This window comes from Nerophis ophidion, unplaced genomic scaffold, assembly GCF_033978795.1.
Source record: "Nerophis ophidion isolate RoL-2023_Sa unplaced genomic scaffold, RoL_Noph_v1.0 HiC_scaffold_56, whole genome shotgun sequence".
Classification (NCBI taxonomy): Eukaryota; Metazoa; Chordata; class Actinopteri; order Syngnathiformes; family Syngnathidae; genus Nerophis; species Nerophis ophidion.
The window spans coordinates 173,836-199,077 of record NW_026906978.1 but is presented as its reverse complement, the minus strand read 5'-3'; the positions used below and the strand labels follow the sequence as shown (position 1 = coordinate 199,077).

Sequence of the window (25,242 nt, the reverse complement as noted above, 5' to 3'; positions counted from 1 at the left end):
GAACACTAGGACCAGGCTACTCAGTGCGAGGCCTGTAACCTGAGCACTGAAGTGCCTTGATCGCACATGTGGCTCACTCTTGGGGATACTGCAAATCTTACTTTCAATCCCAAACACAGTCAAAACTAAACAAACATGTTTTGGGTGGAGAGCAGCGTTTTGTTTGGACCAGCAATATGTAGCTGTATTGACAAGTATGGCAAGTACCGACAGCCTTTGTGACAAAAGCAAAAGGGGAAAAGGGCGCCCTATGCTGGGAGCGTCGCCAAAAGCTTGTGTAACTGTTGTGGGTCAGCACAATGATGAGACTTGTTCCACTGTTCTCAGCTTTATTTATTTTCCTTCCAACCTGCGGGCGACAATCTTACGCCCTCAGCCATGTAGAACTTTTCTGTGTAAATATACATCTTTAACAATTTACAATGAAAAAGACAGATACTATTCAAACTAAATACAGGTTACAGGACTGCTAAGTGAAGTCTTTGCAGAAATGTAAAGAAGATAGCTGGAGTTGCCTGAATAAGGACTTGAACCCTGGACCCTCAGATTAAAAGTGTGATGCTCTGCTGTCTGAGCTACCCAGTCCCTCTTCAAACCTGATTTGCCCAACATCTTAGAGAACAGCCATATTGGCAACCTCAGGTGGACATGGATTAGTTAGGATGTTCAGTGACAAGCTGGGAACTGTCAAAGCTCAACTCACCAATTGCTTGAACATAAACCTCATTATTGACAATTAAGACACTTTTACACCCTCATCAAGTAAGAAGGTTTTGACCAAAAAAGAAGCTACTCTCCCGAAGTTGCCAACTCTGAGCTGGATTTATCTTGGATGTTCCCCACATGTTGGAGCCAAATGCCTTGGGGACACAAGTTTAATAGTCAGTTGAGACAAATAGTCAGCGACTTTTGTTGAAGTCCAATTAACAGCAACATGGCTGAACAAGGTACACAACAGGGTATTCAAACAAGATGGTTTCAAAGGGTTTCAGGCAGGTTACATGAAGTTCAATTGTATGCAATATTCCTAACATTCATGGTAGTAAAACATTCTTCAATGACGTGGCCTCATTTTGTTATATTTTTAATTACATCTGCGGTCCCCTCCAAGGTTTCTCATTGTCATCCCATTGGGTTGAGTTTTTTCTTGCCCTGATGTGGGATCTGAGCCCAGGATGTCGTTGTGGCTTGTGCAGCCCTTTGAGAAACTTGTGATTTAGGTCAACTAAGTCAACTTTGATTGTTTGATACTAAAGTGACTCAAACATCAGAGTTAGTATGAGGTGATACTAACCTTCGATAGCTCAGTTGGTAGAGCGGAGGACTGTAGTTGCTCATGCTGAAATACTTAGGTTGCTGGTTCAAATCCGGCTCGAAGGATTACTCTTTTTTTTAAAATGATTAAATCAAGATAAACAACACAAGATACACTTACAATTAGTGCACCAACCCAAAACATCCCTCCCTCATTCTCACTCATTCATACATTACATTTCTGTGTGATGTGGTTCAAATAAGAATCCAAATAATGTCTTACATCCTGAGGATGTAAACTGTGTGTTGTTTTGGCGTAAGATATTTACGAAACACAACCTGTCCTACAGTGAGATGTTTCTTTCTGTAGGGATAGTGATGCAATGGATTATGTGTCTCACTACGGACTAGAAGATTCTAGGTTCAACTCCTGGCCAGCGTGCTGTTGTTTGTTAACTCAACTGAAACAGTATTCTGTACAATTTTGGGGGGAAGTTATTTTTCTTTTTTTTTTCTTTTTTAAATATATTAACTGAAATATGTGTTTTTTTCTCTTTATTATTGCGAATGTATAACTGGTAGTTGTATCTGTTCTTATACCATTTAAACTACCTTTCTTCTAAGCAAGGTTCATCTACACTTGAAGAATTAATTATTAGCCTGCTAAGAACTTTTGAACATTTCTGAAAAATCTGCCAAATGTTTGCAATAATCATAACATTCTCGGTAATAAAACATTCTTCAGAAGCATTTTGGTACATTTTTTAGAGACCCTCATATGCTCAGTCATGGAGCGTAAGACATTCTTTTTGAGCTTCCGGGATTCAAGTACCTGTTCTGCTGACCAATACTAGGCTTTGAGACCCCTTGGAAAGACCTCCTTCCACCCCTCAAAAGTCACCAATAGGGCAGACCTTGGTTACATTTGAATATGTAAACCCAAAGCATTCGTATAGATGAAATAGCTCAGTTGGGAGAGCGTCAGACTGAAGATCTGAAGGTCCCTGGTTCGATCCCGGGTTTCAGCACAACTCGCTGAGTTTCTGAATCAAATCTTCTTACTAATAAGCCTTCTGTGGCTCTTACAATACTGAAATGGTCTCCCTGACCTGCCAGCCTTGCTGGTGGAATCCTAGTATCAGTAGTGACACACCTTTCCTCCGTTTTTAATTTGGACAACTGTTATTTTGTTTAACGGTGTATCGTTCCTGAAGCCAATGTTTGGTCTTTAACTGAGCCTTACATCGGGCTGTTTCAAACACAAATTTGTTGCCTTAAGGGTTTGTCTTGGACTGTATAACTTGAAACTGAGAGTAATAAAGCTGAGCTCAGTGTGAGGTGAAGGTGCATCTAACACACCTACAGCAAAATATTAACCACAACTTTTTCATACAGATACACTGTCTAACTATTTGAGTTTAAGGTATTGCGGTTAAACCTTCAGATGATCACATTAACGCTCTCCCATCCCTCACATCCACTTGTTGAATTACAGTTTTTCAAATTGAATAGAGGAAAAACAATCATTGTTGAAAACTGTTTAAATTAAATATAGATTCGAAGGACTGCTGCAGTGGGGCAAAGGGACATTTCTTGAGAAATGTATGGAGGTCAGCATCAGCCACTTGAACAGGGACTTGAACCCTGGACCCTCAGATTAAAAGTCTGATGCTCTGCCGACTGAGCTACCCAGGACCTTTGATATGCTGATATGTCCAACATCTGAGATAACATCCATATTGGCAATCTCAGGTGAAAGTGAATTAGTCAGCATGTTCAGTGACAAGCTGGGAACTGTCAAAGTTCAAGCTCCCCAAGTGCTTGAACACAAAGCTCATTTTTGACAGATAGGCCAGTTTTACATCGGCATCAACAAAGAAGGTTTTGACCAAAAAAGAAGCTCCTCTCCCGAAGTTGCCAACTCTGAGCTGCATTTAACTTGGATGCTCCCCAAAATATTGCCAGAAGCATTTTGTTTTAATTTTTAGTGGAGGTTAGCTGCAACAGGTAGAGCTGGTGAAGGCCCAGGCTGCAACAAATAGAAGGTCACTAGATTTTAAAGTCCAACATAAGCAGTCAGTAAAGCCCTGTTTTGGTAGTAAGCCTCATGTAAACTGTGTGTTCCTTTGGCCTAAGATGTTTACAATATACAACTTGTACGAAATTACAGGGCGCGGAGCTAGTGGTGCAATGGATAACATGTCTGACTACAGATCAGAAGATTCTAGGTTCAACTCCTGACTAGCTAGTTATTTTTTGTTAATTGAACTGAAACAAAATTCAGTGCAATTTCTTCGGGAGTGTTTTTTTGCATTTAAAATAAATATCTACTAACTGGAACATGCATTTTTTTTTTTTATTATTATTGTGAATAGATATCTGGACGTTGTATCTGTTGTTATACTCGGGACATTTAATCAAAACAAAGTGGATGAGGAAAAATGTGACACAAAACAAATCTTACCTGAGCACGCCTTCCTCTTGTTAGAGTAAAAAATGTTGGAGCTTGGTCACTAGCATTCAAACTAGATGTGACTATTCTGTCTATGAACATGAACAGGGAAGCAAACACATTATCATTCAGGATGGTTTGTTACAGCTGTGATGGTATAGTGGTTAGTACTCTGTGTTGTGGCTGCAGCAACCCTGGTTTGACTCCGGGTCATGGCACCATAACCTTCCTGTACTTTTTTGATGATTTTTGAAAAAAGAGCTATCTTGTTCCCTCTGGTAAGTGGTTGAACAAGATGTGAAACCAACCAGGTACTCTGGCGAAATTAAAAATATCTATTTGATGTCATTACAGTATTGTCCTTGATGCATCATTTAATATGACTGATGTGTGCTTTGTGCTGTTACTTTATCACTTGGTAAAATTGTATTATAAACTCAGTCAATCGATCAATACTTTCTTTCTTTTCTTTCTTTCTTTAGTTTATTTTGAACATGAACATACTTACAACATAATACATCAGACACTTTAATACCATTTCACATTACATCATGTCCGAAAAGGAGTAGGAAGAAGCAAAGCTTATTTAATCCTACACCTTTCCCACTTCAGAGCGTTTACAAATATATACATTCATTTACTGACCTTTTTTGTAGTCAAATAGTGAAATGACATCCGTGAATGAGTAATACAACAGTTTTGTAATATGTAATTCATTAATTCCGTCATTATTAGCATACTGAGATGAAGAATATCTTATTTTCAATAAGGTTGAAGTTTTTCTCATAATTCCTCTTCTTTGTACTTTATAAGCACTATTAATCTGAACAACATCTTAAACTGGATCATATCAGTACAATTTTTAACTTCATTACTTAATCCATCAATCAATCCACCCATCTTCTTCCACTTAACCGAGGTCAGGTCGTGGGGGCAGCAGCCTAAGCAGGGAAGCCCAGACTTCACTCTCCCCAGTCACTTTTTCCAGCTCTTCCCGGGGGAACCCAAGGCGTTCCCAGGCCAGCCGGGAAACATAGTCTTCCCAACGTGTCCTGGGTCTTCCCCGTGGCCTCCTACCGGTTGGACGTGCCCTAAATCCTGACCAGATGCCCGAACCACCTCATCCGGCTCCTCTCCATGTGGAGTAGCAGCGGCTTTATTTTGAGGTCCCCCCGGATGACAGAGCTTCTCACCCTATCTCTAAGGGAGAGACCCACCACCCAGGCGGAGGAAACTCATTTGGGCCGCTTGTACCCGTGATCTTGTCCTTTCGGTCACAACCCAAAGCTCATGACCATAGGTGAGGATGGGAACGTAGATCGACCGGTAAATTGAGAGCTTTGCCTTTCGGCTCAGCTCCTTCTTCACCACAACGGATCGATACAGCGTCCACATTACGATCCGCCTGTCGATCTCACCATCCACTCTTCCCTCACTCGTGAACAAGACTCCGAGGTACTTGAACTCCTCCACTTGGGGCAGGGTCTCCTCCCCAACCCGCAGATGGCACTCCACCCTTTTCCGGGCAAGAACCATGGACTCACACTTGGAGGTGCTGAGTCTCATCCCAGTCGCTTCACATTCGGCTGCGAACCGATCCAGTGAGAGCTGAAGATCCTGGCCAGATGAAGCCATCAGGACCACATCATCTGCAAAAAGCAGGAACCTAATCCTGCAGTCACCAAACCCGATCCCCTTAACGCCTTGACTGCGCCTCGAAATTCTGTCCATAAAAGTTGTGGACTTGAATCCTGGAAGTCAGAATGAAAGTCTGATGTTCTTACGACGGAGCACTTCAGGGTTTCTTCACAACACGTAACAATAAATAAAAATGAAGCAAGCTGCTTCTGGCAACAGTTTGCTTGCATATTTGACCCCGTTCTTGGAAATACTGGTAGATTTGATTGACATGTGTTGCTTTCTTGACACAGAGCCAGTTCAAAGCAATGTTCTCAAATGTTTAGCAGGGTTAAGGTCCAGTCTCTGGAACGGACATCCCAGAAACCTGCCTGAAACCCTTTGAAAACAGTTTTTATGTGTGTTTAATATTGTTGTCTTGTTGGAAAAGCTGCTTGTGTACAAAGATCAGCCTTTTCACTCTTGATTGAAGGTGAGGCAAAGTCTCATCTGACCTGTAAACTTTTCTCCCAAAACTGCCTTGGGTTCAAGCACTTGGTGGGCTTGAGGTTTGACAGTTTCCACTCTGTCACTAAACATCCATCCATCCATTTTCTACTGTTTATCCCTTAAAACCGGACAATTCAAGGCATGAGCCGACTACAGCAGTGATGAACAAACAATATGAAAGTAGGTTTGAGGTTCTCGGTCACATGACTAAAGCTACTGACAATTGAAATGTTCTTAGTGAGCTAATGACAAGTACTTTATTGACGGTCCCTTAAAGTAAAGCACTTGTCAGCAGGGACTGACAGACGTGGCATGAGTTTTCAAACAGTCAGCCTGGCTGGATGTTGAATGTCTGTTGAATATCTAACTTGGAACTCATTTGACCTCTGTTTGGCATTTGGAGATCACTCCAGCAGCACTGAGAGCAGTCTGAGTCAAACTACCTTGAGATAAATGTTGCAATTGTCAATGCCAACAAAGAAATGGACTCAAAAAACGCTATAGAAGTCATGGTAGCTTGATGCTAATATACATTGGCTTTGCTATTGACATGCTACTGATTAGCATTAGCAATTTCTCATGACGTTAACACCCACCAAATGAGTTAATTAAAACTATAACTAAGATGAATGTTAGAATCAGACAGCTGGTGCATAATAAATCCAATATATTCAGTATTAACACTTTTTTGGGCGCAACAAAAAACCTTATGAATTTACACTACAGCCATCTAGCGTACTGGACTTGCAAATGTAAATAAAGCTACATGTAACTGATGATATGAAAACAAAAAAAAAAACAAAGGGTAACGAAAGGACTGCAGTTATCAATAATAATCTTATTTTTAAATTTTGCAATACAAATTTATCACAAACAATCAATATTATTAACAGGCACAAAAGTACCAAAAAGTCGTACTGTTGAGGCTTGGTATTGATTTGGAGGTAGTGGAATGTGTTCCGAATCAGTTGAAATGTGAACAGTACCCATCCCTACCAGCAAGTGTTGTTGTACTGGAAACTAATTTACAAACACAACTTCATCACACACAATACTCCACTATGGAATTGTTCTTATATTAAAATGAGAAACAAATCCATCTTTGAACAGCAATGGTTTGAAAAAGGCATTTGGTCACTGATGCACTTATTGACTGATAACATTTTTATTATTTGATTATTTCATGAAGTACAACCTGGAACAAGAAAAATACTCATAACTTAAAAGTTTCCATTCTTTCTAAGGCAAAAGAGTTAATGAAAGAAAAAAAGTCGGAATTGACCACTTAAAGTAATATTTTGGATGTTGTTTTGCAATTGAAGACAACACTTGTTCGATCTGTGATTGGGAAACACAATAAACAGTTTATTTTAAGAATGTATGCAAAGTAAATCTCTGTGGGATGATGTACAATATTGGCTTTTGTCTGACACTCCAAACTTTGACTGATATTGATGTTGTTGTGGGCATGTTAAAAAAGAAAAAAAAAACATAAAAAAAATGTTTCAAACACAATACTGGATTTATTTAATATATCGACAAATGTAAGTTTGTAAAAACAAAACCATCCCTTCACAAAAATAATCTGCCATTTTCTCTCACGTTTAGATTACGTAAAGGTCTGGGGACATACATATAAAATAATCACAACACAATCATCATAATACAGAGTAATAACGATAATTAAAGAGACCCAACAAATGATTCATAAGGTCAGACATTTTAAAATTGTATAAAAGACAACTGTTTAAATGATGTATAAAGTAAATAATAATATGCTTCCTGAAGTGGTCCAGAAGATGTTCCAGATGTGAACCAGTACATATGTATATCATATAAAGGTGATAATCTATGGGGTTATCAACAATTACAAATACAAATATGTAATACTTTCATATTTCAAACTATCTTAATCTATAAATGCAGAAGCATATTAACCAGATTGTTAAACAAACAACAATGTCACACATGTTATATGTGCTGATGTTGTTAGAAAGTCAAAATGAAAGTCTGGACAGTTTATTTCAAATCCTGCAGTTTCATTTGCTGCTGCTGTTCTCACCAGCACACTTGTGTTTCTTACACTGGTACTTAGAAGACAATCTTTCACCACACACACTGCAACTCAACACTTTCTCTCCTGGGTGTCTTCTCATGTGTGCTACAAGCTTTGATTGTTGACAAAAGCTTCTGTTGCAGATTGAACAGGAATGTGATTTTTCTCCAGTGTGTGTTCTAGTGTGTCTTTTCAAATGTTGACTTTGTGTAAAACCTTTACCACAGATTGAACAAGAAAAAGGTTTTTCACTAGCGTGTCTTCTCATGTGTACTTTCAAATGTTGACTTTGTGTAAAACCTTTACCACAGATTGAACAGGGAAAAGTTTTTTCACCAGTGTGTTCTCTTGTGTACTTTCAAACTCTGACTTTGTGTAAAACCTTTACCACATATTGAACAGGAAAAAGTTTTTTCACCAGTGTGTGTTCTCATGTGTACTTTCACATTCTGACTTTCTGTAAAACCTTTACCACAGGTCGAACAGGAAAAAGGTTTTTCTCCAGTGTGTGTTCTCTTGTGTCTTTTCAAATTATGACTTTCTGTAAAACCTTTACCACAGATTGAACATGAAAAAGGTTTTTCTCCAGTGTGTGTTCTCATGTGTACTTTTAAATCTGAGTAAAATGTTTACCGCAGTTTGAACATGAAAAAGGTTTTTCTCCAGTGTGTGTTCTCATGTGTCTTTTCAATTTACTAGGATATTTAAAGGTTTTGTGACAGAGAGAAGATGTGAAGTGAGTGTTGTCAGTGTGACATGTCTTATCATCTTTAGAGTCTTCATCATCAGTGTCAGGAGAGTGTGACGTTGTGTCCTCACTATCTGATAGTGGAGCTAAGAGCTTGTCTGCTTGTGATCCTCCACAGTGGTCTCCATCAGCTTCTGTTGTCATGTGTTGTGTTGAGCTGCTGCTTGGAGGCTCCCCCCCTCCCCTCTCCTCACTTTCACCTTTCACCTCATCATCTTCACTCTTCACAGGGACACCAGTCACTGGCATCTTGGTGACATCAACCTCCTCCAGTCCTTCAAGATGCTCTCCCTGCTGATTGATGCTGTGTTCTTCCTCTTCCTCTTTAATGTGAGGGCTCAGTGGATCCACCACTTCCTTTTTAAAATGGGGTGTCTGTGGGTCCTCCTCTTCCTCTTTAAAAATGGGGGTCAGTAGGTATTCCTCTTCCTTCTTAATGTGGAAGGGCTGTGGCTCCTCCGTTCGCATCCTGAAGCTCCACTTCTGTTGCTCAGGGTGAAGATGTTCTTCACAGATGTCTGCAAGACAAACACAGCATCTGTGCTCAGTCACACAACGCATTCAGTACATTTACATGCACTTAGGAAAAACAAGTTATTGTAAGAACTGTCTTGAAATCTCAGTGACGCACAAACACGCTGCTCTTAACAACATTATTCACAGGATAAGAAAAACAAACCAGGACAACAGGACTTTTTACTGTGGATAGACGATATGGTTTAAATTAGATTTTGCGATTAAATTATTTCATATAGAATTACTAATAGAATGATCTTAAAACAGGTTACACAGGCTCCTAATTTAGTTGCTGAAATATGCAGTGAAATAATACATAATTTCCAGTATTTTTTTTCCTCGAATAAAGTAACCAGATATGTCTCCCGGCTGGCCTGGGAACGCCTCGGGATCCCCCGGGAAGAGCTAGACGAAGTGGCTGGAGATAGGGAAGTCTGGGCTTCCCTGCTTAGGCTGCTGCCCCCGCGACCCGACCTCGGATAAGCGGAAGATGATGGATAGATGGATGGATGGATGGATGGGTTCGATAAAATAATACAATTAGAAATTACACAATATGTTACTGCATATGTCAGCTGCCAAATTAGGAGCATTTTTTAACCCGCTTTGAAATTATTCTATTATCGATCATATAAAAAAATTATATATTGTGACATATATTGTAATTAGGATATAGATTTGAGGTCATATCGCCCATACCAAACATTGGCTCCCCGAGTCATTTTGTTTGGCCCACCAAATATATGTATTTTTTATATTCTTCAGATGTGTGTGTATGTTTAAAATGTTGTACTCCTGTTCTACATCACGTGGAAGTGTCATGTCATGGGGATGGTGTGCTTTTAACTAAGGGTGTGACGATGAACATGATTCTTACACATGTGTGTACTTCATGTGTATATGAATGTACTTTATGTGTATATGAATGTACTTTCCCTTGTGTGCTTAGTTTGACTGTAACTTCATAGTGGATAATATCTATAAACAACCTAAATTGTTTTACATCTTTAATTTGAAGGACTGTTTACTTATCTGACAAACTCAAAGGAAACTGCACTTTTTTAAAATGTCGCCTGTCATTCATAATCCTTATGTGAGACATATTTTTTAAATATTTATGAATTCTAATTAGTAAATAAACATGAGCAGAAATCAGCTAATATTGGAGTCAATGGGAGCTCCTCTATTAGACCCACAAAGTCCTCCAAAAAACATCCAAAAACTGCCAACTATACTCATTTTACATTTTGTGACCTGAATATTAACCAAGTATTAGTGATATTGTTATTATAAGCGCTAACGTTAAAGGCCTACTGAAAGCCACTACAAGCCACCACGCAGTCTGATAGTTTATATATCAATGATGAAATATTAACATTGCAACACATGCCAATACGGCCGCTTTAGTTTACTAAATTGCAATTTTAAATTTCCCGCGGAGTTTCCTGTTGAAAACGTCGCGGAATGATGACGCGTGCGCGTGACGTCACGGACTGTCAGGAAATATTAGCTTAGCATAACACACAGCTAAAAGTCGTCTCTTTTCATCGCATACTTACACAGTAATTTGGACATCTGTGTTGCTGAATCTTTTGCAATTTTTTCAATTAATAATGGAGACTATAAAGAACAGTGCTGTTGGTGGAAAACAGTGTATTGCACCTTTGTTTTTAACACAGAGCGGTCAAGCGAACATGTTTCTCTACGTCAACCAGCATGTTTTTGGATGGGAAAATTGTGATATATATCTTACCGGAGACATCATTATTCGTCCTCCTGCAGTAGCTGTTTAAAAGGCAGCTGTGAGCTTGGCTCCTCTGCTTCTCTTTAAGACACTGGGTGTTCACCGCAGCCATCCGACCTCGAGGTATGTCTTTACAATCTCACTAAAACACTATTAAAAAATAAGCAGATAAGGGATCTTCCAGAATTATCCTAGTAAATGTGTGTAATTACATCTGAAACGCTCACAATGCCGGAGCCGTCGCTTTTTATTTTATTTTATTTAAAAAAAAAAATTATAGTCTTTCGCTATCAATATCATCATCCACAAATCTTTCATCCTCGCTCAAATTAATGGGGAAATTGTCGTTTTCTAGGTCCGAATAGCTCTTGCCGCTGGAGGTTCCCATTATAAACAATGTGAGGACGTGAGGAGCCCTCACCCTTGTGACGTCATCGTCTGCGACTTCCGGTAAAGACAAGGCTTTTTTATCAGCACCAAAAGTTGCGAACTTTATCGTGGATGTTCTCTACTAAATCCTTTCAGCGAAAATATGGCAATATCGCGAAATGATCAAGTATGACACATAGAATGGACCTACTATCCCCGTTTAAATAACAAAATCTAATTTCAGTAGGCCTTTGAGGACCTACTTTTAGCGGCGCATAGATCACAGAAGTAACTAGCTTATGCTGCTATATTGACATATTGAGCTGCTTTCTCGCCTCTAAGAGGGTGAAAGCTAATTCTAGATTATAAAGCATGCTTCTCACTTATGAAGTAGAAGGTTGTGGACATAAACCGAGAACTTGGTCAACTCTGACATCCAACTTAGACCTGGAGATGGCAAGAAAGATTCAAAAATACGCTATTTTGCACCCACCCTTTTTTAACCATTTGTGAGGATTAATTCTTCATCTAAACGGGAAGATATGAACATACCATCAGTCGGCATCCCACTGAGAGCAGACATTGTATGCTTAAAATGAGAAAGATATGTAAACATGACATGTTATTAAGAATGTGACTACATTACATATATACTTACAGTGTGTATTTAAAGGGGAACATTATCACAATTTCAGAAGGGTTAAAACCAATAAAAATCAGTTCCCAGTGGCTTATTTTATTTTTGGAAGTTTTTTCAAAATTTTACCTATCACGCAATATCCCCAAAAACGGCTTTAAAGTGCCTGATTTTAACCGTCGTTATATCCGCCTGTCCATTTTCCTGTGACGTCACTGCGTGAAGCCAATACAAACAAACATGGCGGATAGAACAGAAAGCGACATTAGCTCGGATTCAGACTCAGATTTCAGCGGTTTAAGCGATTCAACAGATTACGCATGTATTGAAACGGATGGTTGGAGTGTGGAGGCAGATAGCGAAAACGAAATAGAAGAAGAAACTGAAGCTATTGGGCCATATCACGACAGACATCGGCAACGAGGACGAATTCGGCGATTGCCTTCTAACCAACGATTGCATCTTTTGAACACTGAGAAACTTGAATCCGTCAATTGGTATGTATTTGTTTGGCATTAAATGTGGGTGGAGCGAAAGGCTAGATACAAATATAGCTAAAAATGAGGCATAATGATGCAATATGTACATACAGCTAGCCTAAATAGCATGTTAGCATCGATTAACTTCCAGTCATACCGTGAGCAAATATTTCTGATTAGCACATAAGTCAATAACATCAACAAAACTCAACTTTGTGATTTCGTTGACTTTATCATTGTAAATGCATCTGCTTTGAGTGTCACAGTATATCCACACATCTCTGTGCCATCTCTGTCGTAGCATCGCTATCGTCGGTAAGGTGTGCAGAACAAACGAGGGACTTTCGCATCTTTTGACCACTGGTACAACTTGAATCCGTCCATTGGTATGTGTTTGTTTGGCATTAAATGTGGGTGGAGGGAAAGGCTGGATGCAAATAAAGCTACAAATAAGGCATAATGATGCAATATGTACATACAGCTAGCCTAAAGAGCATGTTAGCATCGATTAGCTTCCAGTAATATGTCTGATTAGCACACTCCACGTAAGTCAGCTGGTGTTGTTACACCGTCCGACAACACACCGACGAGGCATAATGTCTCCAAGGTACGGAAAACAGTCGCAAAAACGGAAAATAACAGAACTGATTTGACTTGGTGTGTGTAATGTGTTTGAGAAAATGGCTGATTGCTTCCCGTTGTGACGTCACGGGTGAAAGGTCATTGCTCCGACAGCGTTTACATCGCCAAATCCACCCTTTTAGAATTCGGAAATCGGTTAAAAAAACATATGGTCTTTTTTCTGAAACATCCAGGTATATATTGACGCTTACATAGGTCTGCTGATAATGTTCCCCTTTAAAATGTTAAAGGTGGATTTAAAGGCCTACTGAAAGCCACTACTAGCGACCACACAGTCTGATAGTTTATATATCAATGATGAAATATTAACATTGCAACACATGCCAATACGGCTGCTTTAGTTTACTAAATTACAATTTTAAATTTTCCGCGGAGTTTCTTGTTGAAAACGTCGCGGAATGATGGCGCGTGACGTCCCGGGTTGGAGGGGACATATTAGCGCAGCACCATTTGCAGGCTGAAAGTCGTCTCTTTTCATCACGCAATTAAACAGTATTGTGGACATATGTGTTGCTGAATCTTTTGCAATTTGTTCAATTAATAATGGAGAAGTCACAGTAGAAAGATGGAGGTGGGAAGCTTTAGCCTTTAGCCACACAAACACACGGCTTTACTATGGATCAGAACGGTCAAGCGAACATGGTTCCCGACCACTTGTCAACCGGCAGGTTTCGCTGAGAAAATTGTGGTAAAAACTCTCCTCTTACTGTAGATCAGCTGAGCTTGCGCCGTCCATGCAGCTGCCGTCAACTTCCCTCAGAGACTGACGTCAAGACACCCGTGGACACACCCCTCCGACTATCAGGTACTATTTAACTCACTAAAACACTAGCAACATAATAGAAAGATAAGGGATTTCCCAGAATTATCCTAGTAAATGTGTCTAAAAACATCTGAATCCATTCCAATGCAATCGCCTTTTATTTTAAATTATTATTATTTTTTTTTTTCTAGTCCTTCGCTATCAATATCATCATTCACGAATCTTTCATCCTCGCTCAAATTAACGGGGAAATAGTCGTTTTCTCGGTCCGAACTGCTCTTGCTGCTGGAGGCTCCCATTAAAAACAATGTGAGGACGCGAGGAGCCCTCACACTTGTGACATCATCGTCTGCGACTTCCGGTAAAGGCAAGGCTTTTTTGTCAGCACCAAAAGTTGCAAACTTTATCGTGGATGTTCTCTACTAAATCCTTTCAGCAAAAATATGGCAATATCGCAAAATGATCAAGTATGACACATAGAATGGACCTGCTATCCCCGTTTAAATAAGAAAATTTCATTTCAGTAGGCCTTTAAGATGTTATTTAGAGCACTTTGAAAGCAGAATAGAGCGGCTACCAATGACTCAATTGCTCAAGGTTTATTTTCTATTTAGGATGCATTAACCATCGACCTGCTCAGTGGCCTTTTGGTTAGAGTGTCTGCCCTGAGACTGGAAAGTCATGAGTTGAAACCCTGGCCGAGTCATACCAAAGACTATAAAAATGGGACCCATTGCCTCCTTGCTTGGCACTCAGCATCAAGGGTTGGGGGTTAAATCACCAAATGTTTCCTGAGGGCGGCCAACGAGGAGCTTTTAACTACCTCGGCGACCTCGGCCCAAGAAATAGGAGAGCCCACCACAGATTTTCCAGGAACTGCTTCCTCATACGAAGATGTGTTGGTGGGATTGAAGAGGTCTTCTAAGTATTCCCTCCACTGATTAACAACAGCCGCAGTAGAGGTCAGCAGCAAACCATCCTCACCATACAGTGACAGTGTACTGCTTCCCACCCTGAAGCGGCGGATGGTGGACCAGAATTGCTTCGAAGCCGCCCGGAACTCGTTTTCCATGGCTTCCCCAAACTCCTCCCATGTCCGAGTTTTTGCCTCCGCGATCGCTGAAGCCGCACTTCGCTTGGCCAGTCGGTACCTGTCCACTGCTTCTGGAGTCCCATGAACCAAAAGGACCCGATAGGACTCTTTATTCAGCTTGATGGATCCCTCACTGCTGGTGTACACCAGCGGGTTCTAGGATTACCGCCACGACAGGAACCAACCACCTTGCGGCCACAGCTCCAATCAGCCGCCTCGACAATAGAGGCACGGAATATGGTCCACTCGGACTCAATATCCACTGCCTCCCTCGTGACATGTTCAAAGTTCTTCCAGAGGTGGGAATTGAAACTCTCTCTGACAGGAAACTCTTCTAGGCGTTCCCAGCAGACCCTCACAAGCTCACCACAAGGTGGTGATTGGTAGAAAGCTCTGCCCCTCTCTTCACCCGAGTGTCCAAAACATGAGGCCGCAAATCCGATGACACAACTACAAAGTCAATCATGGAACTGCGGCCGAGGATGTCCTGGTGCCAAGTGCACATATGGACACCCTTATGTTTGAGCATGGTGTTTGTCATGGACAATCCGTGACAATCCGATAACAAAGCACCACTTGGGTTCAGATCCGGGCGGCCATTTTTCCCAAGCACGCCTCTCCAGGTTTCACTGTCGTTGCCAACATGAGCGTTGAAGTTCCCCAGCAGAACAAGGGAATCAGCGAGGGAGCACTCTCCAGTATTCCCTCAAGGGAATCCAAAAAGAGTGGGTACTCTGAGCTGCTGTTTGGTGGCTAAGCACAAACAACAGTCAGGACCCGTCCCCCCACCCGAAGCCATGATGTTGTGTGCCAGGCTTCACTAATATAAGAGTAGCTATCAGCTGGCAACAACCCTTGACTAGATAAGGTGAGTGCATTATCATCACAAAACTGTATTAGGTGTCTTGCATTATCAGAGCTGCCATCAGAAATATCAGCATTCCAGTCACCGACCACATAAATACACGTACAGTGATTATCCTGTATAAAAGAATTAATAAAAGCAAGTTTAAACATGGATTCATCCTCATTGTCTTTACATTCATACGGAGTGTACACATTGAGAACAATAAACTCCCTATTGTCGGACTTATACTGAACAGCAATACACTTCGAGCCTAATAACACTAATAACTGCATCGTGCTTTTTGTGCCAGAGCACAGCAACACCTCCCGCTATCCTCCCTCATACAATTCCCATCATTAAAATAATTCAAGAGCCCCAGGTCTAGTTTTGGGAGGAATGTCTCTTGTAAGCCTAACATGTCAAAGTGGAGCAGCAGGTTGTCAACAACTACACGCCGAGCCCGGTCCCCGGCGCTGGATATTAGACTTTTGTTTTCTCTTTGGCCTCAGTCTGGATCCCCTCTCCAGGGTCCCAGGCTTAGACTGATTTTTTTTTCTCACCTCTCCTTCTTTTTACCAGTTTCTCACCTTTTTTTTAAGGGGCGGCGGAAGTTGGCAGACCTGTTCTGTCTCCCTGTAATGTTTGTCTGCTCTTGAATGGGATTGTGCTGAAAATCTTAAATTCTCCTGTGAGATTATAAAGTGTTTCTGATTCTGATTGTGTTTCTATCAGCCATCTTCAAACATAATTAACTTTCCAGTACAATTTCTTAAATTTTGGTTCGCCGAAAGTTTTATCAGTAACAAATACTGCCTCAGTTTGCAATCGGACAACTTTACCGCTAGGAGGCTATTGGAAGAAAGACTTTAGAAAGACAAGAAAACTTTGCTAATTAGTACAAATAAACTAGATTGATTGAGACATTGCTGGACAGCAGAGAAGTAACTAAATCCAAACAAACGTTGAAATTATTTTTTTAAGATATCTGGCTTGTATTTTAAGTAGGGATATAAATCGTTAGAAATGTATCGATATGATACCCTAATCGATACCAGTATTTGTCGGTACTTTTTTTGGTACTAAATGTCATTTGTGGAAATAAAAAAGTGGAAAAAGGCATTTTAAATAGCATTCCTATTAGCACAAGAGGTTGAACACCTCCAACATGATGTTCTGTAACATCTCAGAGCAGGGAAGTCTTTTATCAGCAGCTGTTTATTTGAAGTCTTAAAGAAGTCAACTATGTGTGCAGTGCAAGGTGAAATGCACTTATGTCATCTTCTTCTCAATAACACACACATCAAACTTTTGATGCTTCCTTATTTGTCATTATTCAAAGCTGATTGTAATGTGTAGCAGCGGCAGCTGAACTCAATGTGACAACGTGTCATAGTTACCTCAGTCAGCTGGAATTAAAAATACAAATAGTTGTGTCTTTAATCCAGAATCTTCACGGTCCTCATGGACGACATAATTAGGAACCAGTATTAATTTAAAAAATGGTACTTGGTGTACATCTCTTATCTTCACCACTAAACCTTTGAAATATGCTGACACATGTGCTGCTAAAGGTAAATAAACAGTAGCCATATTAAATGATAAATGGGTTGTACTTGTATAGCGCTTTTCTACCTTCAAGGTACTCAAAGCGCTTTGATACTACTTCCACATTTACCCATTCACACACACATTCACACACTGATGGAGGGAGCTGCCATGCAAGGCGCCAACCAGCACCCATCAGGAGCAAGGGTGAAGTGTCTTGCTCAGGACACAACGGACGTGACGAGGTTGGTACTAGGTGGGAATTGAACCAGGGACGCTCGGGTTGCGCACGGCCACCCTCCCCACTGCGCCACGCCGTGAATGTTGAATGTTTGCCTTCATTTGACCACGTGAGGTAAGGAGGACGGCCTCTAGGTCACATGGTTACACCCCAGCAATTACACTGTTGATGATTGATGAGCATTCATATTTACATGGTGGTGTTAAAAAGCAAATATATCTCCATCTTTAGTGATAAATGTGGCCCCCGGATGAACATGTGTCACAAATATTGAATTAGATGATATGTGGATGTTGTGCTTACTTGGACTGTGATGAAGCTGTGAGGACTCAGGTGGTTTGTCTTCATGCTCTTCAGTCTTCACAGAGACAACAGTCAGTGGAAACTTGCTGACATCAGCCTCCTCCTGCCCTACAGGACACTCTTCCTCCTCTTCCTCTTTGAAATAAGAGGGCTGTGGCTCATCTTTGTCCCCTTTAAAATGTGAGGGCTGTGGATACTTTACAGTGAAACTGTCCCCCTGCAGATGAGGGAGACATTCTTCTTGGTGTCCAATCAGCTGATGGATGTCTACAGGACACAAACAACACATTTTAACTCCTACATGCTAAATATTAAATTGTACATGAAATATAGGGTTGTGGCTATTGAAAATGTTATTAATCAAGTGTTCTACTGGAAATGTTTCCGATTAGTTGAGTAACTGGAAAAAACAGTGTTGCTTGGTTAAAGACAAATTTAAGCGACTATAAAACATTTCACTTAATAATGAACGGCCAATTGGTTTGAGATGGTATGAGATCAAGATGTCATCTTTAGATCAGGCTTTGTGCTTTTGACAATCACAGCCACGTTAAAAAGTTAAAGTACCAATGATTGTCATACACACACTAGGTGTGGGGAGATTATTCCCTGCATTTGGCCCATCACCCTTGATCATACTCTGGGAGGTGAGGGGAGCAGTGAGCAGCAGCGGTGGCCGCGCCCGGGAATATTTGTTATGGTGATTAAACCACAATTCCAACCCCTGATGCTGAGTGCCAAGCAGGGAAGTAATGGTCCCATTTTTATAGTCTTTGGTATGACTGGGTTGGGGTTTGAACTCACAACCTACCCATCTCAGGGAGGGTGCACCAAAATGAAGGAAATAACAGGTCAGTATGCTTTGACACACATATATAACTTGTCAAACCTGCCAGCTAGCAGGCTAGGTTAACAGCATCAGTCACCATGGTAACTGGCTCTGACTTGTGACATGTGGCAAGATGGCGGCGCCCGGACGGGCTGCGACACTGCGGTGCTCTTGCTAAAGATGGAACATTTGGCGGAAATGCCGGACAGTTCTGCAGACTTCATGGCTGGCTCGCATCGTGGTCACTCCGTGATCACGTACGACCGCCAGACACTTCTGGATATGGACATATTGGGCCGTTTTGGACTGATAGATGCGGGCGTGCTAAACATGCTAACTAGCATGGGGATTCGTCGGCGGCTACGTCCAGCGGCCTGTGAAGCAGCGGAGTCTAGTAGCAGCGGGGGCCGTCTACGGAGCAGACGCCAGCGGTGTGATCGGAAACGCGGATGTCGAGGTGGGCTAAAAACAAAGCAGAAGGCTAATCCCCACAGAACACCACTTTCCTCCATCCCGAAGACGGATTTAGATGGAAAATGCGAGACTACTGGTCTGGGTAAGGAGTCTGTTAAATTAGAACAAGTTTTTTCTGCTTTGAGTGGTTCAGAGTTGGACATGTGTTTTACTGAGGTGGCTAACTATGATGCGTGCAGTTTATCAAAGCAACAATCAAACAATCGGAAAATCCCCGTTACTGAGGTGGCTAACTATGATGCGTGCAGTTTATCAAAGCAACAAACAAACAATCGGAAAATCCCCGTTACTGAGGTGGCTAACTATGATGCGTGCAGTTTATCAAAGCAACAAACAAACAATCGGAACATTCCCGTCGTATCAATTCCTAGATATGGTCGTAATTATACTGAATGCACTGGGCATAATAAACACAACATTATTAATATTGCTACTACGTATAATTTGATCAAAAATTCCCTAAAACAGCCCACTACCTATAATATAGGTTTTTTAAACATAAGATCATTGTCTCCCAAAACGTTGTTAGTTAATGATATTATCAGAGACAACAATCTTAACGTCATCGGTCTCAGTGAAACCTGGCTTAAACCAAACGACTTTTTTGCGCTAAATGAGGCATGTCCTCCTAACTTTACACATGCGCATATTGCCCGTCCGCTTAAAAGGGGTGGGGGGGTCGCACTAATATACAACGAAAACTTTAACCTTAGTCCTAACATAAATAATAAATATAAATCGTTTGAGGTGCTTACTATGAGGTCTGTCACACCGCTGCCTCTACACCTGGCTGTTATCTACCGCCCCCCAGGGCCCTGTTCGGACTTTATCAATGAATTCTCAGAGTTCGTTGCTGATCTAGTGACACACGCCGATAATATAATCATAATGGGGGACTTTAATATCCATATGAATACCCCATCGGACCCACCGTGCGTAGCGCTCCAGACTATAATTGATAGCTGTGGTCTCACACAAATAATAAATGAACCCACGCATCGCAACGGTAATACGATAGACCTAGTGCTTGTCAGGGGTATCACCGCTTCCAAAGTTACGATACTCCCGTATACTAAAGTATTGTCCGATCATTACCTTATAAAATTCGAGGTTCAGACGCATGTTCGTCAAACTAATAATAATAATAACTGCTATAGCAGCCGCAACATTAATACGGCCACAACGACAACTCTTGCTGACCTACTGCCCTCGGTAATGGCACCATTCCCAAAGTATGTGGGCTCTATTGATAACCTCACTAACAACTTTAACGACGCCCTGCGCGAAACCATTGATAACATAGCACCGCTAAAGTTAAAAAAGGCTCCAAAAAAGCGCACCCCGTGGTTTACAGAAGAAACTAGAGCTCAGAAAATATTATGCAGAAAGCTGGAACGCAAATGGCGCACGACTAAACTTGAGGTGCACCATCAAGCATTTAGTGATGGTTTAATAACTTATAAACGCATGCTTACCTTAGCTAAAGCTAATTATTACTCAAATCTCATCCACCGTAATAAAAACGATCCTAAATTTTTGTTTAGTACGGTAGCATCGCTTACCCAACAAGGGACTCCTTCCAGTAGCTCCACCCACTCAGCTGATGACTTTATGCAATTCTTTAGTAAGAAAATTGAAGTCATTAGAAAGGAGATTAAAGACAATGCGTCCCAGCTACAACGGGGTTCTATTAACACTGACACGATTGTATATACGGCGGATACTGCCCTCCAAAATAGTTTCTCTCGTTTTGAGGAAATAACATTAGAGGAATTGTTACAACGTGTAAATGGAATAAAACAAACAACATGTTTACTTGACCCTCTTCCTGGGAAACTGATCAAGGAGCTCTTTGTATTATTAGGTCCATCAGTGCTAAATATTATAAACTTATCACTTTCCTCGGGCACTGTTCCCCTAGCATTCAAAAAAGCGGTTATTCATCCTCTTCTTAAAAGACCTAACCTCGATCCTGACCTCATGGTAAACTACCGACCGGTGTCTCACCTTCCCTTTATTTCAAAAATCCTCGAAAAAATTGTTGCGGAGCAGTTAAATGAACACTTAGCGTCTAACAATCTATGTGAAACCTTTCAATCCGGTTTCAGGGCAAATCACTCGACGGAGACAGCCCTCGCAAAAATGACTAATGATCTATTGCTAACGATGGATTCTGATGCGTCATCTATGTTGCTGCTCCTCGATCTTAGCGCTGCTTTCGATACCGTCGATCATAATATTTTATTAGAACGTATCAAAACACGAATTGGTATGTCAGACTTAGCCCTGTCTTGGTTTAACTCTTATCTTACTGATAGGATGCAGTGTGTCTCCCATAACAATGTGACCTCGGACTACGTTAAGGTAACGTGTGGAGTTCCCCAGGGTTCGGTCCTTGGCCCTGCACTCTTCAGCATCTACATGCTGCCGCTAGGTGACATCATACGCAAATACGGTGTTAGCTTTCACTGTTATGCTGATGACACCCAACTCTACATGCCCCTAAAGCTGACCAACACGCCGGATTGTAGTCAGCTGGAGGCGTGTCTTAATGAAATTAAACAATGGATGTCCGCTAACTTTTTGCAACTCAATGCCAAAAAAACGGAAATGCTGATTATCGGTCCTGCTAGACACCGAACTCTATTTAATAATACAACTCTAACATTTGACAACCAAACAATTAAACAAGGCGACACGGTAAAGAATCTGGGTATTATCTTCGACCCAACTCTCTCCTTTGAGGCACACATTAAAAGCGTTACTAAAACGGCCTTCTTTCATCTCCGTAATATCGCTAAAATTCGCTCCATTCTGTCCACTAAGGACGCTGAGATCATTATCCATGCGTTTGTTACGTCTCGCCTCGACTACTGTAACGTATTATTTTCGGGTCTCCCCATGTCTAGCATTAAAAGATTACAGTTGGTACAAAATGCGGCTGCTAGACTTTTGACAAGAACAAGAAAGTTTGATCACATTACGCCTGTACTGGCTCACCTGCACTGGCTTCCTGTGCACTTAAGATGTGACTTTAAGGTTTTACTACTTACGTATAAAATACTACACGGTCTAGCTCCATCCTATCTTGCCGATTGTATTGTACCATATGTCCCGGCAAGAAATCTGCGTTCAAAGGACTCCGGCTTGTTAGTGATTCCCAAAGCCCAAAAAAAGTCTGCGGGCTATAGAGCGTTTTCCGTTCGGGCTCCAGTACTCTGGAATGCCCTCCCGGTAACAGTTCGAGATGCCACCTCAGTAGAAGCATTTAAGTCTCACCTTAAAACTCATTTGTATACTGTAGCCTTTAAATAGACTCCCTTTTTAGACCAGTTGATCTGCTGTTTCTTTTCTTTTTCTTCTATGTCCCACTCTCCCCTGTGGAGGGGGTCCGGTCCGATCCGGTGGCCATGTACTGCTTGCCTGTGTATCGGCTGGGGACATCTCTGCGCTGCTGATCCGCCTCGACATCTCTGCGCTGCTGATCCGCCTCCGCTTGGGATGGTTTCCTGCTGGCTCCGCTGTGAACGGGACTCTCGCTGCTGAGTTGGAACCGCTTTGGACTGGACTCTCGCGACTGTGTTGGATCCATTGTGGATTGAACTTTCACAGTATCATGTTAGACCCGCTCGACATCCATTGCTTTCCTCCTCTCTAAGGTTCTCATAATCATTATTGTCACAGACGTCCCACTGGATCATTATTGTCACCGATGTCCCACTGGGTGTGAGTTTTCCTTGCCCTTATGTGGGCCTACCGAGGATGTCGTGGTGGTTTGTGCAGCCCTTTGAGACACTAGTGATTTAGGGCTATATAAGTAAACATTGATTGATTGATTGATTGACTTTGTCTTACCTCTCTTATTTTTGGAGGTAAAACTCTCGAGCTTTACATACTCAGGACTTTGCACTTAACCTGCTCTCTGGAATATTCCCCCGGTGACTGTGTGAGTTTTGTGTAAACCTGTTGATACACATTGTTACAAACATTAACCTCTCATAAATATTGTGTGTCTGAAACTGTCTCCTTCTTATGAACAATGTAAAACAATCAGTGCATCATCCTCACATGACAATTCATCTTCCTATAGACAATCTATTGAAGAATAGTGTGAATAATGAAATATAAAGTTAGTAAAGATGTGAGAGTAAGAAGTAAACAAACCTGTTCTGTGCAACACAACTTGATGTTTTTCATGTTGTCGCTCCTTCTCCTCTTTTGTTGGACAAAGTTCCTCCTCGTACTCTGCTGTGGTTCTTTGGCACATTTTCACACAATCACAACACTTTACACTCACACTTGATCTCTACTTAGTGATGTGTTTGATCACTTCCGCCTCTCTTTGTTAGCAGCTAACAAGCTAAGCTAACTAGCAGGCTAAGCTAGCTCGAGAAGCATCAAAGTGCGCTCAGACTAATATAACCGGATGCAAACAGTTATTAACGATGTTTACTCTATTTACTAGAGTGTAATAAAGGACATATATGTGTACATGGAGGCACAGATTAAGAACATTGAACTGTGACAACTGCAATAACGTCTTCACCGTCAGACGCCATCTTGCTTTATCCTCGCCGTGATTGGTTCGCGCGCACTGTTGTCAGATCTCGCGAGAGAAACAAGTAAGCAGCTCTTTTTCCAAATCTCGCGAGAGAAAAAAGTAAAACCAGCTTTCCACCACCGGTAAAACTGTTTTATTATATACTATTTACTTATTATGAAATTAAAAGTAAAATTGTCCATTTAAAATTTAAAAAACAAAGACATAAAACTTATCTCCGTAAAAATATTTAAATATTTAAAAATGTATTCAAACAACAGTAGCATAAGGAAAGAAAAAAAAGAAACAATAAATATTACACTCATGATATTATTTTTGTCTTTGATGGTAATCGTTTTTATAATGTATTTTAGAATGTGGGAGGTTTTCATGTTCTTTTTAAATTTTCTTTGGCATTATATATATTATATCTATCTATCTATCTATCTATCTATCTATCTATCTATCTATCTATCTATCTATCTATCTATCCATCTATCTATCTATCTATCTATCTATCTATCTATCTATCTATCCATCCATTTCCTACCGCTTATTCCCTTTTGGGGTCGCGGGGGGTGGGGGGGGGGGCACTGGTGCCTATCTCAGCAACAATCAGGCGGAAGGCGGTGTACACCCTGGACAAATCGCAGGCCAAACACAGATAGACATACAACATTCACACTCACATTCACACTCTAGGGACCATTTAGTGCTGCCGATCAACCTATCCCCAGGTGCATGTCTTTTGAGGTGGGAGGGGCCTATCCCCAGGTGCTTGTCTTTGGAAGTGGGAGGAAGCCGGAGTACCCAGAGGGAACCCACGCAGTCACACGTGGATGAAAGGTTCGTGTTTGAGGATATTGATAGCGATGGACTAGAAAAAATAATTTAAAAAAAAGTTAAAAAGAAAAAAACGCGATTGGATTGGGACAGATTCAGATGTTTTTAGACACATTTACTAGGTTAATTCCGTGAAATCCCTTATGTTTCTATTGTGTTGCTAGTGTTTTAGTGAGTTTAAAATTACCTGCTAGTCGGAAGGGTGTCGCCACGAATGTCTTGACGCGCAGTGTCTCAGGGGAGTTGACGGCAGCTATGGATGGCACAAGCTCAGCTTTTCTCCGGTAAGAACTGACTTTTTAACCACAATTTTCCCACTGAAACCTGCTGGTTGACATGTGGTCGGGATCCATGTTCTCTTGACCGCGCTCTGATCCATAGGAAAGTTGCACCTCCAGGAATTTTAAACAAGGAATCACTGTGTGTTTGTGTGGCTAAAGGCTAAAGCTTCCCAACTCCATATTTCTACTGTGACTTCTCCAATATTAATTGAACAAATTGCAAAAGATTCAGCAACACAGATGTCCAAAAAACTGTATAATTATGCCGTTAAAGCAGACAACTTTTAGCTGTGTGTGTGTGCAGCGCTCATACATCCTAAAAACCTGTGACGTCTTCCCTACACGTCATCATTACACAATGTCTCGAAGACGAAACTCCCGGGAATTTTAAAATTGCAATTTATTAAACTAAAAAGGCCGTATTGGCATGTGTTGCAATGTTAATATTTCATCATTGAT

General features: G+C 41.1%; 1 protein-coding gene, 1 long non-coding RNA gene and 2 other non-coding genes across 4 annotated transcripts in view; 2 read left to right on the top strand and 2 right to left on the bottom strand.

The window, feature by feature from the left end:
• LOC133546986 (gastrula zinc finger protein XlCGF8.2DB-like) overlaps positions 1-25,242 on the top strand; it is a 119,001-nt gene that overhangs the window by 43,247 nt on the left and 50,512 nt on the right. The gene's annotated exons all lie outside the window — the stretch shown is intronic.
• trnaf-gaa (transfer RNA phenylalanine (anticodon GAA)) lies at positions 2,210-2,282 on the top strand. Its single transcript has one exon. It is a non-coding gene; the product is annotated as a tRNA-Phe (tRNA).
• On the bottom strand, positions 2,877-2,949 carry trnak-uuu (transfer RNA lysine (anticodon UUU)). The gene has a single exon. It is a non-coding gene; the product is annotated as a tRNA-Lys (tRNA).
• Positions 7,337-23,678, bottom strand: LOC133546987 (uncharacterized). The gene is made up of 4 exons (XR_009805291.1): positions 23,284-23,678; positions 22,975-23,082; positions 17,817-18,083; positions 7,337-9,155 (listed from the first exon to the last, which is right to left on the bottom strand). It is a non-coding gene; the product is annotated as an uncharacterized LOC133546987 (long non-coding RNA).